The sequence below is a fragment of the Bubalus bubalis genome, chromosome X, assembly GCF_019923935.1.
Source record: "Bubalus bubalis isolate 160015118507 breed Murrah chromosome X, NDDB_SH_1, whole genome shotgun sequence".
In the NCBI taxonomy this organism is placed as follows: domain Eukaryota; kingdom Metazoa; phylum Chordata; class Mammalia; order Artiodactyla; family Bovidae; genus Bubalus; species Bubalus bubalis.
In genome coordinates, this window is record NC_059181.1 from 132,026,027 (window position 1) to 132,038,016 (window position 11,990).

Genomic DNA, 11,990 nt, shown 5'->3' on the forward strand with positions numbered 1-11,990 from the left:
ATTGGAAGTGCCCATGGTGTAAAGTGATAAAATTTCCATGGTGCAAGTCCTGCTATAAATTCAGGAAAGTCTGCAGGGCAGTTGAGAGTGGAGGCCTGGACTCAGGACAAACTTAGTGATTTGAGGAAGGTAAGTGAGAATGGAAACACTCCAAAGAAAAACCAATTTCCTAAGAACCCATACTCTTTTGATAAGAAAGTACTCATTTACTTTACAGAAAATGTGAAACCAAAATTATGATATAAAAATTAAAGTAATTCATTATCCCATTACCTAAATAACAACTTTTTATCATTGTGGGTATACACAATGAAGTGAAGTGAAGTGAAGTCGCTCAGTCGTGTCCGACTCTTCTCAGCCCCATGGACCATAGCCTATCAGGCTCCTCTGTCCATGGGATTTTTCAGGCAAGAGTGCTGGAGTGGACTGCCATTTCCTTCTCCAGGGGATCTTCCAACCCAGGAATTGATCCCAGGTCTCCCACATTGCAGGCAGACGCTTTACCGTCTGAGCCACCAGGGAAATCCCCCGTGGGTATACATATACACATAAATAATGTGCATGCTCAGTGGCTTCAGTCATGTCCGACTCTTTGTGACCCTATGGACTGTAGCCTGCCAGGCTCCTCTGTACATGGGATTCTCTGGGCAAGAATACTGGAGTGGGCTACCATGCCCTCCTCCAGGGGATCTTCCTGATCCAGGGATCGAACCCAAGTTTCTTATGTCTCCTGCATTGGCAGGTGGATTCTTTATCATTAGTGCCATGTGGGAAGCCCACACATACATACATACATACATATATATATATTTTTTTTTCATTTACTTGAAGAAAGATGGATGGCTTTTGAGTATCATACTCTAAGAAATTTCTCCTAATTGAATTTATGTTCCCAGGTGCTGAATTCTACATGTTTGATACTGATTGGTTGACATCCCAGAGAAGCTGAAGTCAAGACTTTTATTTTTCCTTTTTCACTCTTTTCTGTTTTCTTTCTTTCTTTAAAAAAAAAAATTATTTATGGCTGGCCATGCTGGGTCTTCGTTGCTGCTCGCGGGCTATCTTGTTGCAGCCAGTGGGATCTACTCTTCTTTGCGTTGTGTGGGCTTCTCATTATGGTGGCTTCTCTTGTTTCAGAGTCCAGGCTCTAGAGCTCTAAGGCTCAGTAATTGTAGTGCATGGGCTTAGTTGCATAATGTGGGATCTTCCCAGACCAGGGCTGGAACCTGTGTCCCCTGCAATGGCAGGTGGACTCGTAACTACTGGACCACAAGGGAAGTCCCTCTTTTTTCTTAGTAATCTTGTTTTCCAGAAAATGCCATGACTTTGGCTGGAAACAACCAAGCGTTTTTAGTTATAAGCTATATTGAATTTTAGGAACCCTGCTGTTCCTTGAAAATTCTATTGTTCATTTGTTAACTACTGCAAAGCTCATGTTTGCTTCTTATTTTTGTTTTTTAAGTTTTACAGGTGAGAGTCTGTTTTTATGTCTCTGAGCCCTACAGAATTTGCTTCTTCTGAAGAATCTGAACTTATCCCATTAGATCTTCCAAGAGCCTAAGACATAATCCTCATTTCTATCTGACCCATACCACGGTGAGACCCCACACTGACTGGATCTGAGAAGAGAGAAAAGTCAGGGAAGAAGAGATGCTTTGGCACTTTGGAGAGAAGGAGGGCAAAAGAATTTTGTTAGGATTTAATTTCTCTGTTGGGACAAGGAATTCAAAGAGTTGAAGGATGAAGTGTTAAGTTGTATAGATGATAGCAAATTTGTTGAATTTCATTTAATTCATTAAACAAATAGTTATTTTCTGATATGTGTTAGAAGCTAGAGTTATATGTTAATATCTGGTGCATACTTTATAACCTGATTTGGTGAGTTTGGTTAGATAACAGGAGAGAGCCAACTTTGGGATACAAATTATATCCGGAGTGATTTCTTTGTCTCTTATGTCATGTGGCCTTTGCATAAACCCAGTTGAAATAGCATCCAGATATTTCTGTAGTTCCGGGGGCAAGATCAAAGAGATTTATGTGGATGGACTTGATTTGCCAACAGCTCATCTTGTTGGTCCCGGATGACACAAATGAGTAGTGGCAAAGAGCAGGAAAGTGGCCTCACAAAAGTTCAGGCAGGACTTTTCTGATACTCTCCCGATTTCCTCCCTCGAGATGGACAGCTAGTTTCCTGGTTGCCTGAGAGACCACTGAGTGGCTGCCTTAAAGAAGTGCTTGGGGGAGTGCTGGCAACACAGCTTCAGGCAGCCACCATCCCAAGCCCCTTTCCAGCCAGTGGATGAAGAACAAAATGTGTTCTAAGGACAGACATCATGCTGTGGATGGTGCTTCTCTTGGGAGGACTAATTGGATTAAAAGTAGAACTGGACTGGGACAAGTACTCTTGAGAATGCCCTTGGGTCCTTATATTCCACTTTGTGTGTTCTCTGCAGGCGCTCTGCTCCCCTGAGGCACCTGCTGCAAGCCAGGGGAAGCCGTGGAGCCCAGGGGCTGGAAGTCAGATCAGCCTCCAGTCTGAACAAGAAGTGTCCTTGAGTTTCCCCAGGAGATTCCAGCTCACCAGGATCAGCCTTTGAATGAGGTTTTCTGCTTCTAACTAGTAATAGAGTGTTCACTTAACCTGCTGTGTCTTCTGTGCTGTGTGTACCGAGGGGCAGGTTTGCTCAGAAGTGGTGTTTTAAATCTGCCTCTTCCCTCCATCCCACTGAGGTGACTAGAGAATTCCATCTCATTCACTATGGAAGGGCCCCTCCTCTTCCTGTGAGTTACTCAAGAGCTGGGGGGAGGGACTTCCGTGGGGCCTTCAGTCCATTGTGATTGTGCCTGCTCCCCTCACTGTCCGTGTCCTTGAAGGTGGGCTTCTCTTCTAGTCCTGGGCCCATGGGGCATGAGAGGAGAGGTGAGGTGAGGTGAGGAGGGGGCTTCTGCCTAGGCTGGGATGCGTCCAGCCTCCCTATCTGCACCAAGAAGCCATTTCCCTGAGGCCCTGTCTCCCAGAAGTGCCTTGAGCAGAAATTTCTGCCCTGCAGGGCACTCTCCCCTCCCTCCTATGCACAGTCCCATCAAGGTGCTCAGGATTCTGGAGAAGAGCCAGGCTTAGCCAGTTGGCTAATGTGGCAAATGTTTCCAGAGGCAAAAGGGGTAGAGTCTGGCTCCCTGCTTGGTGTAGAGACACATGGGGCAGAGAAAAGACATGAAGCTGCCCCACCAGCGTCTTTGCTCCCAGGGTCCTGATTACTGGGAGGCCTTGGTTATTCGGGAGGGTGCTGGGGAGGAAGGGGACCATCAGGGACATGAACATAAAGCTAAGCTTTCTGGGTTGGAGGCTGGTTTTGTGATACACTTGTGTATGCTGATAATTCCCTGGAATTCTGGGAAGAGGAGATTTTGGAATTTTCCAGCATAATCCATTTTGGTGTACCAGCAGATCATTTTAGATCTCACTACATTTGCTGCATTTATGGTTTCAAATGGACTCTGCTATTCATTGGTATACCTTTAGGTCTGCATGAAATCATTCACCCTGTGCATGGCTTTTATGTAGTTAATATAACTGTCTTTCAGGGCTGAATTTTCCCAAAGCAACCAGAATTATTGAGGCTGTCAAATCACTACTTTCTTCTGGGTTGGGTATACACAGGAAAAGGCAGGAGGTTTTTGAGGCAAGAACCTGGGCTTTGGAATTAGAGAGACCTGAGTTCAGATACTTGCTCTGCTATTCACTGGCTTTGTGAACTTAAACAATTTACCGAACTTCTCTGAGCCCCAGTGAGTGGCTGTTCCTTTTCCCTGCCCTTAAGGTTCTGCCCTGGATGCTGTAGTAATGAATATATGGGATTATTAATGATCTTAACAGTTAACATTGAGTGCTTACTATGTGCTAGGCACTCTAAGCATGTTACCCTTTTGGTGACTGTATATTAGTTCTTTCAAGTGAATATTATCATCCCCATTTTACAGATGTGGTAACTCAATACTGAAATTTGGGAATTGGTGAAGCCTGGCTTCAAAATGATATTTTACTGATTCTAACATCTGTGCTCTCACCATTGTAACACACTGCCTTAACCTTTTACCCTTATTAAGTAATATATTTGTAAGTTAACATGGATTTTCAATGCCTAAGCCCAATGAAATGACTAATGGAAAGACTTTGAGACATAGTGACAATCTGGTGGTCAGGAGCTGCTCTTTTAGAATCTCTCCGGCTTTGGGACATATGACCATCTAAGCTACCAGTAAGTAGAAACACTAATTGTTTCAGGACTGCAAAAAAAAAAAAAAAAAAAAGAGGGGCAGTAATTTAGGCAGTGGGAATGACTTGTATTTGATTCAACAGACTGGCCTTATGAAAAGGTGATTAAGCCTAGTTCAATATTAAGATAGGGACTTCCCTGGTGGTCCAATGGTTAAGACTCCCAGCTTTCACTGTATGGAGTGTGGGTTTGATCCCTGCTCGGGGAACTAAGATCCCACATGCCACGTGGTGTGGCCAAGAAAAAAAATACTATTGAGATAGAGCCCATCTTTCTTATCTAAAGTGAAAGTGAAAGTCACTCAGTCGTGTTTGACTCTTTGCGACCCCATGGACTGTATAGTCCATGGAATTCTCCAGGCCAGAATACTGGGTGGGAAGCCTTTCCCTTCTCCAGAGGACCTTCTCAACCCAGGGATCGAACCCAGGTCTCCCACATTGCAGGTGGATTCTTTACCAGCTGAGCTACCAGGGAAGCCCAAGAATTCTGGAGTGGGTAGCCTATCCCTTCTCTAGGGGATCTTCCCGACCCAGGAATCGAACCAGGGTCTCCTGCATTGCAGGCGGATTCTTTACCAACTGAGCTATCAGAGAAGCCAACAGCTTATCTAAAGTTGGTCTGAATTACTCAGTTTTTGTTTTAAGTGGGTAAGGTGCCAGCTCTAACAGTCCAATAAGTTATGTCTATGTACTTTTCAGTGAGTAAGTAGGGGGAAAGGAGACTTCAAATCTCCAGACATGTTGCAAACCGGGTAATGGAATCAATGGTTTTAAAACTGGGGTACCAAATCTATGATGGGATGGGAGAGAAAGACATAATTTCCTTATCACAAGCTTTGTAAAGTCTCAACACCAAAGAGTAGCAGACTTTAATTATGTGGTGCAGGCATTGTGTACAGCACTCTTGAATGGTTACATCACTTCTAGTATGTGACAGAGTAAGGGCGCTAAGCTTCATATAAACTTTAGCATACTGAACCACCCTGGCCTGCGACCTTCTGAGGTTGCTGTAGAACAGATTTTTTCATTGGCTATGTTTGTTCTTCAGTACTTCAGCCAAGTGATGAAATAGGTGTAGGAAGTGCTGCTGCACTGGTAGCAATATCCCCAGGGGATCTGTTTGGTAAACCCTGTTTGGTTTGCTGCTGGAAGCACTTTAGCCAATGGACCTCAGAATCCCCCCTGTAGGTCAGATCCTGGCCCATCTAGCCCAACTTCTCTGGGGCTTAAAGCAATTGTAGAAAAGCATCATAGCCTCCTTAGGGTCAAGTTTACTTTATTACTATTTTTAAAAATTTTGGCTGCACTTGGTCTTTGTTGCAGTGCACAGGCTTCTATTACACCATGCGGGGACTTCTCTAGTGGCTCATGGGCTTAGCTGCCCCACAGCATGTGGGATCTTAGTTCCCTGACCAGGGACTGAACCTGAGACCCTCCATTGGAAGGTGGATTCTTAACCACTGGACCACCAGGGAAGTCCCTTACATCAATTTTTAGATAATAAGAAATGCCAACAGGAGTCTCCAGCTCTTTACCACTTTATAGATAAAGCAAACAGCATTCATGGAAAGAAGGCTACCTATGCACCGAGCATGGTGTTAGATTCTGCAGAGGCAATCATTACTGCCCTCAGCGGTCTCCTGTTCTGTTCAAAGAAATAAAACCAATATACACCAAACACCAGTTATCAGCCTTTTTTTCAATTGTTGAAACATATTTTCTGGCCTGTAGATGTTGGTTTTCAAAGGATTCTGTGTATCAAACAGCATTATTTAACAAATAATTATTTTCCCAGTTAAAATTAAGAAAGTCTGTATAAAGTTTCCTCACACAAGGTTGATATAATTCCAACTAAGAGCAGTTACTTGCCATTTAAGTTTAGGATTTCTGAGAGGATTCAATGAGTATTATTATTATGACATGCAGCCTAATCACAGGCAAATAGATCATTTTACTAGGCTCTTTGTAATACCGACAATACCCCAAAATCCATCATTACTTAAACTTCTATGAACTTTGGGAGCACAAGTTAGGAGAAAGTTGTATAGGAAGCTGGTAGTTTTAATACATGTTAAATACCAGTGAGTGCTAAAATATTTTAGAGCAGTCTAAGTTCAGTATGGACAATTTTAGTTTGCAAATCTTCCACGATAGTCAGATAGTTTCACATTATGCCCTCATTTGACTAAACAGTTGCTAGAAAAGTTGGCTTTGTTTTACTTCAAAATAATATGCAATATTACAGTTTCACTTGTGACATTCTGCAGCTTTTTGTTTTTATGTTTATACCTACTATTTCATGTTTTATTCTTCATTCTGCACTACATTACAAAAATAATTGCACACAAGGCAGAAACTTGTGATTACTTTTTTGGTAGGCAGAGTTAAACCATACTCCAGTGTTTAGAAAAGGATGACAAAGAGCTCTCTGATGGTTTTGTCTGTAAGTAAAAGTTTTAGGATATTTAATCTCACTTAAAGATTTTTTTGTTTGATATATATTTACTTTGATCACTTCAATAAGCCATATTGGTTCCAGGAAAGAAAAGAATGAGCAAATGTTGAAAATTTCATACCACTACAGTCCCTGATATTGTCTAGACAGTTTTGAAACTGCAGAACACATATGACCTGCTTTGTAAAAGACTCATACTATTGGACTCCCCACTAATCGATGTCTCTAACATTTTTTCATGAAATATTTATTACTGAGAAGGAAAAGAAAAATAATGCCAACATTGCATCTGTAACTACAAAATGCATTTAGAAATCCACCATTAGCTATTTTTCTTGCTGGGATATATTTCACTTGTATTTACTGAGCTGCTTAGGGAAACATTTATATAGTCCATTTCATTGCCAAATTTTGGTGTTTGTAGTGTATAGATCAGAGTAGTCATCTATGTTTTTCAAAGCATCAGAGATTTTGTAAAAAATGCTCAGGCCAAAAAAAAAAAAATGTATGGACAAAGTAGTCTCTGTGGGGACTTGCCTGTCCCCACTTGTAGTCCAGTGGTTGAGAATCCACTTTCCAGTGCAGCGGACATGGGTTCCATTCTTGGTCAGGGAACTAAGACCTCACATGCTGTGGGGCAACTAAGCTTGCGCACTGCATCTAGAGAGGCCCACACGCTGCAACTACTGAGTCCCTGCAGGCTAGAGCGCTTGCTCCACAATTAGAGAAAGCCCTAGGGCCACAGCACAGAGCCAGCACAGCCAAAAAGAAATGAATAAATAAAGACAAACGGTTTTTTAAATAGTAGTCTCTTGGACTTTAATCTTTTAGTTTAAGTGTTAGTTGTGGAACTTCATTTTGAGCTTCCAAGAAAGAGAATAGATTTTTATAAGGAAAGCTGGAGCCTCCCCTACAAAGAGGTGCTATTTTTTTGTATTTATATCATATTCTGAGTGCCCCCACCGAGGATGAAGGGAAGTAGAAAGAAGATTCAGTCACGGTCCAGAGACAAGGGGTTTGATGAGAACATCAAAGAGCTCCACGATGATTTATATGTCTGTCAGGTGCTGAGTTGTGGGATGTGAAGAATTGTTTCCAAAAACCCAAATGAGGCAGACCACAGGATTGTCGTTGGTAAACAATGAATGTGAAAGAAGTCAACGTCAGAAATGATATGCTCCTTGAGACAAATAAGAAGTACACTTTGCAGAGGGTTCTTTCAACAAAGGAAAAGAGGAAGGGGAAAGCAAGGGAGCTAACTACGTGCAAATGCCATGTTAGGATCTGGGTGTGTAAAGAGGAATAAGACATCATTCTTGTTTTCTAGGAGTGCAAAGACTAGTAGGAAAAAGAAACTTTGAGTGTCTCTTAGTTTCCAGACAAATCACATATGTCATTTCACTTTATCTTCACAGGGAAAGATAAGTAAAAATTGGCTAGGCATGGCCTTCATTTGATCTAGAAAAAGACTTGGGCAATAAGACTTTACCAGTATATCCAGATCTGTCCAGTGTACAAGATGCCTGGACCACTTAAAAAACAAATGACTCAGGGATCTGTTATTTTGCATGAATAAGCTGGTGATCCAGATCCCAGACCTTGAAGCCTGGGCAAATAGACCTTGACTCTGTAGGAACCTTCCATGGCGTACTGCCCAATGAGGCTCAGGATAGAACAGTGTATCCGACCTCATAAGACATATATAGATAGACATAGACATGCTATGAGTCAGGGCATGGGAACATTTGACAGTTGAGAAGTGTGAGAAGAATATTCTAGAAGTCAAAATTACAGTTGCTAGATAGGAAACTGAAGCCTGACCAATCTGGTGCAGTGACCTCAGAATTAATATTGGGAGGCAGAGGAGGATATGGGGAGATGCACAGGCTCTGAAGTCAGCAACCTGTGTTCAAATCCAGGGCCTGACACTGACCAGTTGTGAACCCTTAAGCAGGCTACCCAGGTCTCTTGAGTTTTGGCTTCCTCATCGGTAAAATAGGGATAATAATAATATTTGCTTCAGAGGGTTGTTGATATAAATAAATGAGATAATTTATGCAAAGTGCTTAGCAGGAGTGCCTGGAATGTAGTATTTGGTTAACAAATATTTAAAACCTCAGAAGCAGGCAGAGTTTCAGCTAGAATTAGGGATTACCTTCTGAGTCATGAAGAAGGTAAGCTTTGGACAAGTAAAAGGAACTACATGTAGCAGACAGAAGATAAAGACTTGGCTGTCTCAAGCAGGTTGTGCAGATTTAGAATATAAACCGAGTTAGATGTCCCACTAGTGTGCCCCTAGAGCCCCATCCCTCCCTCTGTGACAGCTCTTATTGAGTGCATTTTAATTGTTTACTTGTCTGTCTTCACTGGACTATGAGCTACGTGAGTTCAGGTTTATGCTTTTTCTCTCTCTGACCCAAGTACCTACCGCAGTGACCGTCATACAGTGCTCACGCTCGGTTGCCCAGTTGTGTTCAACTCTTTCCGACCCCATGGACTGTAGCCTGCCAGGTTCCTCTGTCCATGGAATTCTCCAGGCAAGAATACTGGAGCGGGTTGCCGTTTCCTCCTCCAGGGGATCTTCCTGACCCAGGGATCGAACTCGAATCTCCTGTGTCTCCTGCCTTGGCAGGTGGATTCTTTACCACTGGGAAGCCCCCATCATACAGTAGATGCTCATAAATGTTGGTTGAAAGAATAAACATTTTTTAGAGGCTTAAATGAGCACACACAACACTGTTTCTGACTCTTGACTTACAAAAGGGTATTAGGAAAATTAACCTCACAGATAAACCAACATATTATCATACGAAGGTGATCTTTAAAAAAAAAAAACAACACTTTTATTTTTTTCTTGTCTCATTTTTGTAAAGGAAGTGAATTTCAGTAAGAGAGAATGTGTAAACTCACCACAGGTAACAATATTATAACACTGTCACAGGAGAATTCACACCTATAGATGAGCTAGTTGAAGAACAAAGTTAGTTTTGAAAGGTTAGAGAAAAGGATTTTGAAATGTGAGATCCACTCTATAAAACTAACCACCCTTGCCATCATCCTTTTAATCTGACTGGGTTTGAGAATAGCCTAGGGCATTTGAAATGAAGACAATTAACACCTCAGACAGGGCATCCACACACAAAATACTGGCACCTCTCAGAGACTTCAGGAGGTGGCACGTTTAGATAAGAAGATACTTTTGACCTTGGCTGACAGTTTGTCAATGCTTTTATATTTGATTTAAATGCCATTTATATTCTAAAAGGCTGTAGTTTGCTTAAACTGTGAAGTTCTCTTCCTTTTCCTCATGATTTTCATTTCTTAGTTTATTTAAAAACAACAAGAATGAAAATGTTTTCTCTGTTGGGTGAGACCTGAGGAAACAACTCTTGCTTCTTGCACTTAAATGAGTTCAGTCCATCTCTCCTCTGGCTCTCTCTAAAGGATGCTTGGCTTTTGTTTAAAGCCCAGCATGTTAAAGTTGGAAGTAGCCTTAGGGGTCATCTGGTTCAACAACCGTTTAACAGGTGGAGAAAATGAGGCTCAGAGAGAGGAAGTGATTTAGTAGCAAAATATGGAGTGCAATCAGACTCTCATAATTGCTGGATTAGTCTTTCCAATTCATCTTCCTATTTTAAAAGTGGGCCCAAAAAAAAAAAAAAAAAAAAAAAAAAGGTGGACCAGAGGCATGTAGGATCAAATTTGTGTGTGTGTGTATTTTTTCCTCTTATTTTCTTGAGAGCACTAATTTCACTCTCTAAAACAAATACATTTAGCATCTAATATGTTTCAGACACTGAAGATACAGTGGTGACCAAGGCACACAGAATCCTGCCATCATGGACCCTATGTTCTAGTGCAGGAGGCAGACAATGAACAATCAGATAATTCTGCTTCTAATGGGATTATATTTGTATTAGAGGGCCCAGTCTTCTTTCGTTTTTCTCTATTGGTGCCCTGCAAGTTCTCTTGCTTTCCCCTTGTGTTTTTCACCCTTTCCTCTCTTGTGGGTCTGGTGAGAGAGAAGAGAGCCATTACAATTCCTCTTTCTTTACACTTCAAGCTCAGTGTGAAATTTTGAATTTGCTCAAATCAGGTTTAGTACCCGTGTAGCACTAGAGTGAAGATGTCAGTATTTTTCATCAGCACTGCAGTAGTGGGCTGGCTCGGCTGTCAGCTTGCTTGTGAGATGACAATGAGGGACTGGATGTGTGAGTTGTACTATTACCTTATAATTTATCTGTTCCTTTTTAATACAGTTTTAGTTGTGCTGAACCCCATCGTACCTGGCTGCTTTGACAGGTGTGCTATTTTAGCAACATAGGACAAAACAGAGAACGAAAAGAAGAATGCATGCTACACTTTTGCTGTCAGCTCGAGGTTGCAACGTTCCTAAATTTGCGAATGATTTGTTCAGGGTTGTTCAGAGACAAAAAAGCTTAGGTTTTGTTTTTGCCTATGTGACACTGCATGTTCTCACAGTTCATCTCGTAGGTGGGCTGCTGTTCATGGGGAGTGAGTGAGGGGATCCCTTCCCTATCTTCTGCTTTCATCTTTGAAATTCCACCATTGTGATGGATTTGTCCACTCAAAATATAAAGAGTTCAGGGTGGACTAACTTCTCAAATCCTTAACACTGGTGTATGCGTTTACTTATCAGATCAATTTCTTCCCTGACCCAAAGCATGAAAAAGGGTGACAGATGGAGTCGGCCATAGCAAGTGAAGTAGGAAGATAATGAGACAATCTTGGTTCGGTTCCTCAAAGCCATCCCCCAGTCTGCTGTTTTATTTTTTTTATTCTTGGTGTGGCAAGTGAATGTAGAAGGCTTATGTTTACAGTTTATCTTCCAAAGTTGTTAGATTCTAAGGCTGAACATGCATCAATCAAGGAGAGTTACTATGAGCTGCCATTTAAATGGTAGAGGGTTGTTTTCAACTCTAGTGGATGGCAAATATCTGGCTTTTGGCGTAAGGCAGCTCTGCAACATCTGATCCATTGGTAGGACTAGTGAGGATTTAAAAACTGTTCTCCCTATTGGGGTCCCAGATGGGCCAGGCTCTCAAGAAACTAGGTGTGACATTGTTGAAGAGACACAACAGACAACATAATTTCAGCTACTTAAATTTCAATTTTAAAAAGTATTTTACAGGGACTTCCCTGGTGGTCCAGTGGTTTAAGATTTCACCTTCCGATGTAGGGGGTGTGGGTTTGATGAAGACCCCCTGGAGGAGAGCATGGCAACCTTCTCCACTGTTC